The sequence below is a fragment of the Phacochoerus africanus genome, chromosome 6 (genome assembly GCF_016906955.1).
Source record: "Phacochoerus africanus isolate WHEZ1 chromosome 6, ROS_Pafr_v1, whole genome shotgun sequence".
Lineage (NCBI taxonomy): Eukaryota > Metazoa > Chordata > Mammalia > Artiodactyla > Suidae > Phacochoerus > Phacochoerus africanus.
The window spans coordinates 102369643-102384825 of record NC_062549.1 but is presented as its reverse complement, the minus strand read 5'-3'; the positions used below and the strand labels follow the sequence as shown (position 1 = coordinate 102384825).

The 15183-nt window shown below is 42.9% G+C and overlaps 1 protein-coding gene across 3 annotated transcripts in view; it reads right to left on the bottom strand.

The window, feature by feature from the left end:
• TBX15 (T-box transcription factor 15) overlaps nucleotides 1-15183 on the bottom strand; it is a 113109-nt gene that overhangs the window by 52530 nt on the left and 45396 nt on the right. The window contains exon 1 of one of the 3 annotated variants that reach the window (XM_047784886.1): nucleotides 13113-13331. The exons of the other annotated variants lie outside the window; for them this stretch is intronic. The gene's annotated coding sequence lies outside the window, so the exon portion shown is untranslated. Of the gene's footprint in view, nucleotides 1-13112; nucleotides 13332-15183 lie in introns of those variants that run through there. 3 annotated transcript variants of the gene reach the window in all.

The following is a 15183-nucleotide window of genomic DNA, read 5'->3' as shown; positions in this document are numbered from 1 at the left end:
CTATATGAGGTACCAAGTAGATAATGTGAAACAGAATCCAGACCTTGAGAAATTTCCCAGTTAGTGTTGATTAATTATGTGTTTATTGAGTGCTTACTATGTGCCCAGCACTGTACTAGATTCTGGGGCTCCTCTGAAAGGTGGTTATAGTACAAGTGGAAACGGGATCACTCAAAATCAGAGACCAAGACAAATACTACCGCGCAGTTGTCCACACCTTTACATAGTTTCCTCTATGTCTTATAGGAATCCAGGGGGGGGGAAAAAAGGGATCTGAGGGTTGGAACACTCCTGGAGAACCCATGGTTACTAAGAAAGAAATGCCCAAGATGTGGAAGCATAGGCACTTTTTTTTCAGAAAGAGGATTTTCGGAGACAGTTATTTGTCTCCTTGGAAATACTCGGTGCTCCTAAACTTTCACTCTTTTGCAAAATAAAGCCGAAGTGACTTTTATATACAGAATGCATATTTGAAGTAATGTGAATGTATCATCTAATTTTCCATTCTTGTTTTTGGCTGCTCCGTGATATGCAGACGTTCCCAGGCCAGGGGTCAAACTTGTGCCACAGTGGTGACCCGGACCACTGCAGTGACAACGCTGGCTCCTTAACCCATTAAGCCACACGGGAACTCCATAATTGTTTCATTCTTGATTGTTTTGTAACCACCATTGGTTTGAAATAAAATCAACATTATATTTTATGCAGTCTGTTCTTAACTCTGAGGGTAGTGAGGGCTACCTGGGACATAAGCTACTCTACTATACCCTTAAAATAGTAATCTCAGAGTCCAGATCAAGAGCCTAGGTAAAAATAAAGTTTAATTCTTTGTAAAATATATTTCTAAGTCATAGTCATGTTATTTAGGCTAACCAATTAAGTTATTATTTCAGCTATTAATCAGAATGTATAGGCATTCCTGTCATGGCTCAGTGGTTAACGAACCTGACTAGAAATCATGAGATTGAGGGTTTGATCCCTGGGTTAAGGATCCAGAGCTGCTGTGAGCTGTGGTGCAGGTTGCAGATGTGGCTCGGATCCCGTGTAGCTGTGGCTGTGGTGTAGGCCGGTGGCTATAGCTCCCATTTGACCCCTAGCCTGGGAACCTCCATAGGCCTCGGGTGTTGCCCTAGGAAAGACACACACACACACACACACACACACACACACACACACACACACACACACACACACAAGAATGTATAATCAACTTACCTAAGTCATGAATGTAAGAAATGAACAGTAGGCAGGTTATTTCAATCAAATCAGGTCACCTATTCAGAAATGCAGTCTTTTTTTTTTTTTTGTCTTTTTGTCTTTCCTAGGGCCGCACCCGTGGCCTATGGAGGTTCCCAGGCTCGGGTTCAAATTGGAGCTGTCGCCACCGGCCTACGCCAGAGCCACAGCAACACGGGATCTGAGCCGTGTCTGTGACCTACATCACAGCTCACGGCAACGCCGGATCCTTAACCCCCTGAGCAAGGCCAGGGATCGAACCCACAACCTCATGGTTCCCAGTCTGATTTGTTAACCACTGAGCCACGATGGGGGCTCCTGCAATCAGTCTTTTGAAGATCAGAAACACCTCTGTATTTTCAAGGTTCTTTCATTCTTGGCAACTTGTGACTTTCTGCCTTCAAAAAAACTAACCATTAGGAACTCATCTGAATGACCTGAAAAGACTTCGCGGCTATCAGATGTCTCTTATGGATAGTACTGTTAACAAGGGGAGTTGTAGGAAATCAGGAACATAAATGATAAAGTAACATATAACCAAGGAAGTTAAAGGAGAAAACTTTGGGAACCTATGTTAAGCCAGTTACAAGTCACTGGAGAACATTATGTGACTCACAGGATCAAACCAAAAAAGAGAATCTAACCATCCATTCATAGTGTCTTTCATTCTCCATCTCTGACCTATTCTATGTTGATAAAAATGGACACCATAACACTAAGTTCCCAGAGAGTATTCAGTTTAGCTTAGAAAGAATTCCAGTTCCTAATTCATGCAAAATAGTGGCAATATCAAAATAATATCTCAACAGCAAAATAAAGCCAACAACCCAATTGAAAAGTGGGCAAAAGATCTGAATAGACATTTCTCCAAAGAAGATATACAGATTGCCAAGAAGCTCATGAAAAAAAGGCTAAACATCACCGATTATTAGAGAAATGCAAATCAAAACTACTATGAGGTACCACCTCACCTCTCAGAATGGCCATCATTAACAAGTCAACAAACAACAAATGCTAGAGAGGGTATGGAGAAAAGGAAACCCTGCTACACTGTTGGCAGCAATGTAAACTGGTACAACCACTATGGAAAATAGTATGGAGATACCTCAGAAAACTAAATATACAACTACCATATGACCCAGCAATCCCACTCTTGGGCATATATCCAGACAAAACTTTCCTTGAAAAAGACACATGCACCTGTATGTTCACTGAAGTACTATTCACAATAGTCAAGACAAGAAAAAATGTAAATGTCCAACGACAGATGAATGTATTAGGAAGATGTGGTATTTATACACAATGGAATACTACTCAGCCATGAAAAGAACAAAATAATGCCATTTGCAGCAACATGAATGGAACGAGAGACCCTCATACTAAGTGAATAAGTCAGAAAGAGAAAGACAAATACCATATGATATCACTTACATGTGGAATCTAAAATATGGCACAAATGAACCTTTCCACAGAGAAGAAAATCATGAACATGGAGAACAGACTTGTGGTTGCCAAGGGGGAGGGGGAGGGAGTGGGATATACTGGGAATTTGGGGTTAATAGATGCAAACTATGGCCTTTGGAGTGGATAAGCAATGAGATCCTGCTGTATAGCACCTCGTAAGTGACTATATCTAGTCACTATGAGGAGCATGATAATGTGAGAAAAAAGAATATATATATGTATGTGTGACTGGCCCACTTTTCTGTACAGTAGAAAATTGACAGAACACTGTAAATCAGCTATGATGGAAAAAAATAAAAATCATTTTAAAAAACTTGAAAAAATAGAGAAATTACAGAGGAAAAAATAGTTTCTCAATTTATACTTTACATATTATCTAATATAATCCTTCCATTTGATGAGGTGGATGTGGCATACATTTTACGTCGACTTTTGTGGAGGAGGAAGATTTTACGGACAAAGAAAAACTTTTCAAAAGTTGCCCTAGAAAGTAGGTCTTCTGCCTCCTGGATCAACAATCAGATCTCCCCAAGATCATACCAGGTTCACTCCTGGCTAAAGCAGTCGGTAATTCTGTAACCCTCCTCAACTATACTGGTCATCCTTACAACTGAAATGGCTTAACATGTTTGATCTTGGTCAAGTCACATAACTATTCTGGTCCCCATTTTCCTTAATCTTTATAGCATATCACATGCACATTTAATTGGGGTGCTATAAAGTCCCTCTTGAGCTGAATGTTTAACAGATGGATTAGTAGCACAGCTTAAAGACCACCAGGTCTAACAGCAGCAACCCGGCCACAGTAAGTTGATTTGGTTGACATGCATGGAAAATGCCCTGACGTATGTGTAATTTGACCTAACTTCAAAATGAGATACTATTAAAATGTATTTCACAAACTGCCAGGTGATTTTCATCTCCACTTAGCTAATAATTTTGAGGAGTCATTTATTTCTACAGTTAACAAGGCACATTTACGCCTAGGGCGCTGCTGCTCCCCAGGAGTAAGGTCTTGAAAAGTCACCTCATTTCCTGGAGCCTCAGTTTCCTCATCTTTACTATTTCATTATCTTTACTATTAGGGTAAAAGGGAAGATACCTTCCTGATCAAACATATTTATATATTCATGAGAAAAACAGAATCTAATGATTCTGCTGATAACAACGTTAGTGACTGACAGTGAAATGAACATAAGCTCACAAGAACCAGCCCAACCCAAGAGTTAATAGTCAACATCCACTGAGCACTTACTGTACATCTGGCACTCAGCTAAGACTTCGCATACATTACATCATCTACAGAACAACTCTAAGAGTTATTTTTTAATTTTACTAGAGCAGAGCTGACTTGGAAAGTTGTTAGTTTCGGTGTATTGCCAAGTAAATCAGTTACACATATACAAATATCTATTCCTTTTCAGATTGGTTTCCCATATATGTTATTACACTGGATGAGTAGATTTCCCTGTGCTCTACAGTAGGTCCTTCTTACCTATTGTATGCATCATAGTGTATATATGCCAATCCCAACCTCCTAATTTATTCCCCCCCCCAATATTTCCCATTTGGTAACCATACATTTGTTTTTGAAACGTGTTCAGATTCCACATATTAGTGATCCCATATGGTATTTGTCTTTCTCTGTCTGACTCACTTCACTTAGTAAGATAATTTCTAGGTCCAACCATGTTGCTATCAATGGCATTACTGTGTTCTTTTTATGGCTGTAAGAATTATTATTATCTCCATTTCAAATATTATTGACAGCCAAATCCACATTATATCAGTTCTACCTCTGAAGGACTGCAGGCATATGAAACTATATTTAATTCCATTTTTGTTCCACAAAACATTCCTGCTTTGAATAGACAGGGGTGTATATTAATGTACCAAGATGGGGCAAACAGGTTCTTGCTCTGAAGAAACTCACAATCTGGACACACAAACTGTTAAAGAAGAGGGTCTATGATAGATTCTCCAGGAGACACAGGAGCCGAGCACTAAGAGGAGGTTTGAAGAGCAAACAAGTCAATGACAATAGGGGCAAGGAGACTGCATGAAGTGACGTTTGAGAGTGGGCCCAAAACTTATATGAGTTTTATATGAGTTCAATATGAGCAAGCAAAGAAATTATCGGGACAGAATTTCAGGCGGTGGGAATAGCCTAAGTAAGGATTTGTCATTTTTAGAGAATTACAAGCACACTGATATGACAAGAGCTTGAAACACGTAAGGGAAGAGGGGAGGGGAGATAAGAGATAACTTGGAAAACCAGGTTCAAGTCAACAACTATTTATTTAACATGTACTATGTGCCAGTTACTCTTCTAGATTCCTTTTTTTTTTTTTTTGTCTTTTTGCCATTTCTTGGGCTGCTCCCGCGGCATATGGAGGTTCCCAGGCTAGGGTTCTAATCGGAGCTATAGCCGCTAGCCTACGCCAGAGCCACAGCAACGCAGGATCTGAGCCGCGTCTGCAACCTACACCAGAGCTCACGGCAACGCCGGATCCTTAACCCACTGAGCAAGGCCAGGGACCGAACCCGCAACCTCATGGTTCCTAGTCGGATTCGTTAACCACTACACCACGACGGGAACTCCCACTCTTCTAGATTCTTGAGACGTCATCAGGGAATAAACAAAAATCCCTGGCCACATGGAGTTTATATTTTAGGAAGAACGTGTCTGTCATAATACGGAGTTTAGAGTCTATTTTCTTTACACCATGGTTTTCTTTTAAACAAAGGTGACGATAGTTCTGTCTTCCCCTCTTGTCTATGAACTCCATAAACGGAGTGTCACACTTTGCCACACCTCCTGAACGAATGCCATACCATAGCCTGGTCTCAATGGGGAGGATGGGTGGGTGGTAGAAGATTACTGCAGAGTCAGATAAGAGATGCAGAATTTTCTGAGATTAGATGCTCAGGGCCACTTCCATAAGACTGGCCTCAGCTGTTACATTTTACTCAAGGGAGAAAATAGTCAGAAACAAAGAGAAAGACTCAACCCAGATGATAATCAAACAGTTGTTTCTGATGTTGTTTCTGTCAATAACTGGGACAGGACTACACTGAGCAGGACCTCCTATCTGATATCAGTAGGGCAGTCACTCCTTGGGCCACATCTTAAGTCCCAAAGTCTCTAAAACCAGGACTCCCACAGTCATCTCAGGGCTCTGTTCACACCATAGCAGACATCAGAAGCTTACAACCCAGGTGGCACTCTCAGTACCAGGCTCAAGGGAATGCCTGTTTTCAGTGGTGGGACCTCTGCAGTGGAAATTGATTCTGGGACATCGGATTTTATCAGGTTGCTTAGCAAAATCTGGTGATGAAACTTTTCATAGAGTAATTCTAAATATGGCAGAAGCAGAGAGCACTTGGCACTGACCTGAGTACGGACTGAGCCCAAATTTGATACCCAGTCCAGAGCTTCAAGGGAATGAACCATAACCCAGGTTGGATTAAACTAAAATCATGATGATAGCCAACACTCAAATGAGCCTGTTAGATGACTTTAGCAATGGAATGAAGTCTCTGAGCTCTCCATGCCCTCCAAGTTCTACTTGGGAAAAGGGAGGGGGGCGGTAACCTGAAGCCTGCAATTCCCATGCCAATAATCCAATTAAGGAGACTAAGAGCACATATCCCTCAGCTGCCTAAAGCATGCTCCACCTGACAACCGGCACCTCTCAGTGACATACAGATTGGGGGCAAGGACCCAATGTCATCCCTGAGAGCTGAGATTTTTAAAGGGGCTTTGCAAAGAAGCGGCAGCAGTAATTTTCTTTATCTACTTCTTGTCCACCAGACAAAGGCTCAGTGTCATTCTGGGTTCAACCTCTCATACTCCGGCATGCTTTGAAGGTGGACGCAAACGAGAGGAGGGAGAGAACAGGCGCTACACTAAACAGTGGATATGCATTTATATTTGTCTCGTTCAAATTGTCAGAGAAAATCCTAAGAAGCAGGCCTTCCTGCTGCCATTTTGTGCATGGGGAAACTGAGGTCTGACAGGATACAAACGCTTTGCTCACGTTATACAACCAGGAGGTGTCAGCGTGGGATTCGAGTTAGTCTACCACTAGAGCTGATGCTCCTTCCATGATAAATTGTTTCCCAGTTTTCAGAGCTAGGCCTGCAGAGTTGTGTGCTTCCCACTCTGCACTTGGAAATGCAGAGCCGAGGTTGAGGCTGCTCCGTCAGAAGATGGCTTATGGAAACAAAGGACACTGTCAGTCCTTTGGGGAGCAGAGAAAATTCAAAGATCAGAGAGGACTTTTCCTTTCTCAATAGCAGGGCAGTTACCTTCAGGAGTATTTTAGGTCTTTTTACCAACTTTCTTTTTTTTTTTTTTTTTTGGCCTTGCCCGCAGCCCGTGGAAGTTCCCAGGCCAGGGATGGAACCCACACCGCAGCATTGACCTGAGCTGCTGCAGTGACAATGCCAGATCCTTCACCATGAGGCCACCAGCAAACTCCATCTTCACAAACTTAACATTGTTTAAGGAGTACAAGTGTAAAAGGCCCTCTGTTGTTGTATTTCACTTTCTCTTCCCATTCCCTGCCGGTAAAATATCCAAATGTGACAGACAGATCATTGCAGATCACTGTCAATGTCAACTCACTCTTTTGCTTTGTCCGGAACATAAGCAAATAACATTAGAAGGTACTTGGAAGACATCTGGACTTTGAGAAATGTATAATGACAGCACTGAAAGACAAGAAAAGGCAGCTGAGGTAGTTCCCACTTGTGCATAATTTGGTTTATTTAGGCTAAACCGAAGTCAGAGTTCAGGGCACAGAAGTTTTTGATAGTCCTAAACATACATCCATACTTGAGGAGAAATCATCTGACAATTAAATATAAGAAAGCAGTTTGTAGACATCAAAGTATCAAATTAACATCGAAAATTATATGCCAATGATCAAGTTCATCGGGAAGACCAAGAAAAGACAAGGATAATTATGGGTCCTGGGTTTTCCGGAACGATCCTAATTTCAAATATTTTATTTCATTCTCCCCATAAAATTAAAAGTTCTGAGACTGACTTTTGGTTCGGAAAATTTTCTTGATGAAAGCATACAAAATACATACATGGACCAATCAAAAATTGGTCCCCAGCCACATGCAAATATTCAGATCTAAATACCTCTTGCCTCAGAGGTCCTCCGAAAGTTGATGCGAAATGACTGGGTGGTCTTCACGATGCACCCGCCAATTTTAGGCCAGCAGCTGTCAACACAGGCCCCTCCCCGAGGCCCCTGGCATTCTCTTCTGGGTAAACTGACACATTAGCTCATCCCAAAGCCAGTGCTTATTTGCTCTTTGCAACCACAACTAATTCCAACCTCCCACCACCACCCCAGTGAGTACCATAACAGCATCCAATGTCTGCCATTGTGGTCTGTTGATTTCCATCCTGTGAAAAGGAGCCCCTCCCCCAAAGGCCCTATTACACCTTATTGGGATATTCTCACTGCGCACCACTAAATAAACAAATCCATACTAATATGCAAAAGGGGAAGAGTTAAGCAGTGAATTTCCAAGCAACACGTGTGATTTAACTATAACTTCCGAAGACAGTGCCCTTGGAGGGGCAATTTCAAACACGTAAGTAGCATAGACATTCATATATGGCCAGGAACATGCAGTACCCTTCAAACCATACTCAGACACCATTAGCTACACCGAGTTTAAAATCCACCCGACCTACTATGCCAAACATAAAGAACCATCCTACCTAATGACTGGAAGAGCAAAATGGCTGATAAATATAACAACCTCTCTAGTAATTTTCTGAATTCTTCCACTCAATCAATCATTTATTTATTCAACAAGTACTTATTGGTTATCTAGCCTGGGCCCAGCAATGTGTCAGTACTGTGAGTGGCCCAAACTTAAATAAAATGTGTTCCTATGGCCTCAGGAACTTACAAGAGCCCTTAACAGACAGGACGGGATAATAAATAATCTAATAAAAGCAAAAGAGTCAAAATCCAGCATGGCATACAGCATGATGAGGGGCTGTAATTCAAAAGACCAGATTCTTTTATTTTTATTTTTATTTTTTTTAGCTATTTCTTGGGCCACTCCCACGGCATATGGAGGTTCCCAGGCTAGGGGTCAAATTGGAGCTGCAGCCACCGGCCTACGCCAGAGCCACAACAACACAGGATCCGAGCCGCGTCTGCAACCTACACCACAGCTCACGGCAACACCGGATCGTTAACCCACTGAGCAAGGGCAGGGACCGAACCCGCAACCTCATGGTTCCTAGTCAGATTCGTTAACCACTGCACCACGACGGGAACTCCCAAAAGACCAGACTCTGAAGTTCATCTCTTCTTTTTCTGTCTAAGCTCTTTTTGTTTGCTTGTTTCACAATCATATATTTTTTATTGTGAGAAACAGTACGCTTACAAAAAGGGGGATATCACCTCAACCAACGATGAATAAATGAGTGCTCGTGTACCCAGCACCACATTTCGAAAAGAATATCATCAGCACCTCAGAGTCACCTGTATGTTCACCAGTGACCCTGCCTTTCTGTCTTCAATCTAGAAGTACTCACAGCCCACACGCATATTACTTCTGCTCTTGTTTTTATCTTGTATGTTGAGCACATAAATAATGTGTTAATTCAGTGTGAACTCCTTTGGTGGTAGATGAATATAACCCTAGAGTACGTCTTTTTCGGTGACGCTTTTTTGAACTTCACACTAAAGCATGCAGCGCTGTACCTTCATTTTTTCTGCCAACTGTCTAATCTGGAATAATTCAATCTCTTTAAGCCTTAGTTTTAATCACTGGCAACATGAGCACATCATGAGTACCTACTTTGTGAAATTTTTATGACTCACTAACAAAGTGGGTGCCTGTGCGTTTATGTAAATGCTTTACCGATAGTAAAAGGGATGTATGAATGCCAGTGTTCACTTATTGTCTAAGAGGAGGATTAGCAAAATGCCATGGGAGTTCCGAGGTGAGAAGAACCTCTTCCAGCCCTGGGGTATCTTCTGAGCCTAATGAAGAGACGTCTAAGGATGAAAAGGAAGAGATGGGCAAAGGAGGAGAGGCTCTTCCGGGAAAAGGGAATCTTACAGCAGAGGTGCAGCAGTAAAGTCTACCAGACAGGTTTAGAGAACAGCATGGAACTGAAATCACATCTGTGTGATTCCTCTGACACCTATTATGCGCTCAATAAAATGTTGTTTTTGTTGAATGAATGAAATGCTGTTTGTTTAGCAAAGCAAGACCAGGGAAGAAAGCTGGAGCCAGATCAAGAATCTTGAATGCTATTTTTCTCCTCCTCTTCAGGAGCTCAACATAGCCCTAGGAATGAGGGGTCTTAATTGAATGCTGTGTTCACAATGAAATCCCGACAGGGTCACCTCCACACATAATCTAAGCTATTGCGATCCCACTAGTTATTCCCCCCATGACTGTGAACTGTAGTAAAACGGACTAGCAAGGGCTGACCTGAAATCTTTCAGAGGCATCAAATGAATTTAGTGAGTTCTGTCACTTCTATGAGTAACAATCACAGTCAGTCATCTAGAAAATACCAACTCTCCTCCACTTGAACCTAAGAAGGAATGGTGCCTCTGACCATGAGGGTAAAATGCAGAAAGGAGCAAGCCCTTCTCCAAGTACTGGAACTGCTGTTGCTTCCCTGTGTGTGTGTGTGTGTGTGTGTGTGTGTGTGTGTGTGTGTACATACGAACGTATGGGGGGTGGTGCAGAAATGCCTTCTCCTGGAAAAGGATGACTCTTGCACACACAGCCGCTGCACTCTCCAGAACCCCCAAAGTTAGTTCCCCCTGCAGTCTGCAGTGGGGTTTCCAGAGAAGGTGCCAAGAAGACAAAGAGCATAGTCCTTTAGAATCACACGGATGCAGCTTTATGACTTTGGGCAAGTGATTGAACCCTCCTGATCCTGGTTTCCTCATCTAAAACAGATACACCGATGGCTCTCAGTAAAGCCCCTGCACACAGCGGGAGTATATTAAATGTTACTTCTGTCCTTAATTTGGAAAGCGGGTAGCTGAAGGGTTAGATCTTTTCCCAATCACTCCCGGTCCATGTCTGAGAGGGAGAAAGAAGGTTTGTGTTCTTTCCAAAGAGAAAAGCAAATCCTAGCAAAGAAAGATTTTAAGGTATAATGGGAAAAGCTCACATAAATGAAGAAAATGAGGAGTTCTCATTGTGGCTCAGTGGGTTAAGAACCCAACTAGCATCCATGAGGATGTGGGTTCTATCCCTGGCCTTGCTCAGTGAGTTAAGGATCCAGCCTTGGCCCAAGCTGTGGCACAGGTCACAGATCTGGCATTGCTGTGGCGTAGGCATAGGTGTAGGCTGGCAGCTGCCGCTGTTTTAACCCCTAGCCTGGGAACTTCCATGTGCTGCAGGTGTGCCCTAAAAATAAGTAAATTAATTAATTAATTAATTAAGAGAAAGAAAATGATTCAGCAGGGCCTGGAGCAAAAACTATAAGAATTGACTATGTTAGAAGGAAAAACTGTGGAAAGGCAGAAGGAGAGAAAACAAAGAAATGGTGTCGATGTCAGCTAAGAAGGCCTATTTTTTTGAAGCTGAGTCAATCAGTCTCAATGGAAGGGCACTGGCTTTAGACTCAGACTGACCTGGGGTCAGATTCCTGTTCTGCCTGGTTCACTTTGGGCTCCTCTTTTTCTCTAAACACCACCTGTTCATCTATATGATAAGAATGCCAGTATTAGGTTGAAACATAAATAAAAGCCAATATTGGACCTTTTTATCCCCCCAACTGACAATTTTGTATGATTCAATCTAATACCTAATTTGCATACATGTTAACTATGATGAGATGAGATAACATGTCAGTTAACTGTGGTTAGTTCACAGTACAGGGGAGCTCTGGTTCACCGATACTGGAAGATTTGACAGCAAGTTGGAAATGGGAAAGTACTAGAAAATATCCTGATTTTACACAAATAGAACACTAATGCTTTAACAACTAGAATATGCTACAAAATTAAAAAATTTTGTTTAAAAAGAAAGCCTGTTTTTGTGGGGGGTCTCCTTAAGTGATGCTCTCTTGGTTCGTGATGGCTGCCACACTATTTGAGAAGGAAAATAACTAGAGTCTCAAAGAAAACAGGACAGACCCCTGAGAAAAGATGTGTGTTGGATCCTCAGTAAGGAGATGGTACCAGGGAACGAATTCTAGCTTTGAACAGAGACAGAGATATGAAGAAGCAGCGCAAAGACCCTGCTCCTCTAGAGGTAGGAAAGGCAGAACAGAGCTGGGAGGCAGCAGGGTCCTCTGACTGCAAAGGGACAACGTTGTCGAGAGCACACAGTGTCTGGCTCCGGCTAAGGGAAATGCACACGGAGGAGACAGAAAAGATCTGGTGCCTAAGGGAGGCTCCCAGACTGCGTGAAGGTGACACCTGGCAGGTGGGCGTGATAACCTACTTCACAGGTGACATCACTGGGACTCAGCCAAGGTAATGCGCCCACCGCTACTCCCCTGGAAGCATCAGAAAGAAGAAAGGGACCCTGGCCTCTCTTACCCCAAAGCTTGCACTCAGCCACCATGCACACCACCTTCAGAAACCCTAAAGTCAAATGCTTTGATAACAGAAATGAATCTGCTTTTGTTGGCACAGGGCAAGCATTAAGAGTGAAACCAACACCCTGGATTAATTGTATTCATAACAGTGTCTTTACATGTACAAATCGCCAACCTCCACTTCAGATGCTTGCCAACCTTAGAATCCCACCTTCACATTCCAAGCCTCCACACTCCTCCGGAAAAAGCCTGCCTCCCAAGACTCTCCTGTCTTCTTTTTTTCCTTCTGAAGCCCTCCCCAGAGGAGAGTGAATTGTCAAAGGGATCCAACCTGGTGGATTTTTTTTTTTTTTTTGTCTTTTCACCATTTCTTGAGCTGCTCCCGCAGCATATGGAGGTTCCCAGGCAAGGGGTCCAATCAGAGCCATACCCACCGGCCTACGCCAGAGCCACAGCAACACGGGATCCGAGCCGCGTCTATGACCCACACTACAGCTCACGGCAACGCCGGATCCTTAACCCACTGAGCAAGGCTGGGGATCAAACCTGCAACCTTATGTTCCTAGTCAGATTTGTTAACCATGGAGCCACAATGGGAACTCCCAACCTGGTGGATTTTTTAGGTGATAGCCAAGAAGAAGAGGATGGAGCAGGGTAAAGAAGAGCCCCACACTGTCTTCAATGGAAAGGCTGATTTGGGAATCCCAAGGTCAGCCCGTTCTTGCTACCGCCATTCCTGACTCCTTGAGTCACCTTGACCAGGCCCCCTGAAACTTACTCCTCAGCCAACACCTTGGCTAGCGCACACCTCTGGTTTTCCCCAGGCCTACCTACCTTGAATGGTCAGACTGACCTTTGAAGAAACAGTGTCCTCCAAGTGTGTCAGCAATTCAGAAACTGACAGCTTCTAAAATAGCTGGTGTGATGCTGGGTGTCTGTTGCCTTCTGAAGGAGTGGTGGTGTCACCGAGGCAGCAGGATTTCCTTGCCAAAGCTGCTCCTCCCTCCTCCCCAAGAGGCTCAGCGCTGCCTCTCCGCACCCCAGCCCAGGAAGACTTCGAGCCCAGGGGCCGTGGCATTTAAGCACTGTCAGAGGTCCCACTTCAGTCCCCATAGTGGTGCCAGTTCAGCATCTGTTATGATGACCCAGCCTGAACTGTATTTAGAAGCTTTGGACATGGCACCATGTCCTGGCCCATCTCAGAGTGACAGGAGATTTCCTGAGCACCTGGGCCTGTGATTCAAGAGCTCCTCCTCCCAGGGAAGGGGGGTCAAAGGGACTTGCTTAATGGTCTGTTTCCTTCTCAGGAGGGTACCCATCTGTTGGAGGCCTCTCTTAGAGAGTCAGCCTCTCTCAGTACAGTTACATAACACTATTTTTAAAAATCCATACTTTTTATAAAGCTGGAAAGACATCATAGAGGAAAAAGAGAAAACCAATCAGAAAATAGGTTTAGTGTTCTGTTCACAGACTCTTCTTACAGAGATAAATGTCCCGCAATTACGTCCTCAGAATCTACCAGCTATTGCCAGCCAACAGAAAGAGTCAGCCATATGACACGGCTTCTAGGGACAGTACAATAATAATAAGTCATCTTCTTGGCAGTCTCCATGCCAGTCTTGAAAGCAACTTACTGGAGTCCAAAAAAAATTTATAAATGACTCTTAGTTAGCAATAAAAAAAAAAAGGAAATAAAATTTAATGTATTTATACGTTAATCTCTGCCAGGCAGGCGGACTGATACAATAAATCGGATGGGCTGGCCGAGTAGGTCTAGGTTCTTAAATCTGCTAGACCACAGGAGAAAGAAAGGCTTTTTCCCAAGTGACCCTCAGCTCTCTGCCCCAGTGTCCCTGACCAGAGTCCCATGGAGACACCCTGTCATTTAAAAGGCATCAGTGTTTGGCCTCTCCCCATGTCTGGGCAAGGACCCAACACTCAGAGAATGTGGGTTTAGGATCATGGCATCTAATCCATTCAAGGATTACTCCCCCCCGCCCCCTCTGCTGCTCAGATGGGTGTGTTAATCATCACCTCCCTTTGTTCTGTACGAAATTCAGCCCTGGCTACTTCTAAGCCTCTATGCGTTCCTCAAGTTTACGGATGGCGTTTTGATAGGTCAGATATTGAGAATCAATAGACCACCAACCAGTCAAAAAATCTCAAGCAGTTTTAGGAACATGTGGAAGTAATTTTTTCCAAGAACTCACCAGTCTGGAGGATGAGATCTTATTGATGACGTGTGGGCTATTGTAGATATTAAAGTATTACCTTATGTACCACCTTCTACAACACAATCAAAATTAATTTACAGTGAAGGCAGATTTTCCTTACAACACCAAATATTACACATTATCAGATATGAATTACAATGGAATACCCACTATATAGCATCTTTAAAAGAACAGATAAATGACCAAGATAAAATTATAAGCGAATACGTAGTTACTACATATATAAAATACAAATGTCACAGACTAGAGAATTTCATGGAAATCAGAATATCTTGTGTGACACTGGCTATATACCTACACTTTTTAATTTAATTTAATTTAATTTAATTTTTTGCTCTTCAGGGCCGTACCTGGGGCATATGGAGGTTCCCAGGCTAGGAGTCTATTGGGAGCTACAACTGCCAGCCTACGCCACGGCAACGCCAGACCCGAGCCACATCTGTGACCTATGCCACAGCTCACGGCAATGCCAGAACCTTTAACCCACTGATCGAGGCCAGGGATCGAACCTGCAACCTCATGGTTCCTAGTTGGATTTGTTTCTGCTATGCCACGATGGGACTTCTCCTACATTTTAATTACAATGATCTCAACTGCATGCAGTCAATCTTTTTGTAAAGGAAAAATTATTTCATAAAATGTTAATTTCTAATTTTTTATTTTATTTTATTTTATTTTTTGCCATTTCTT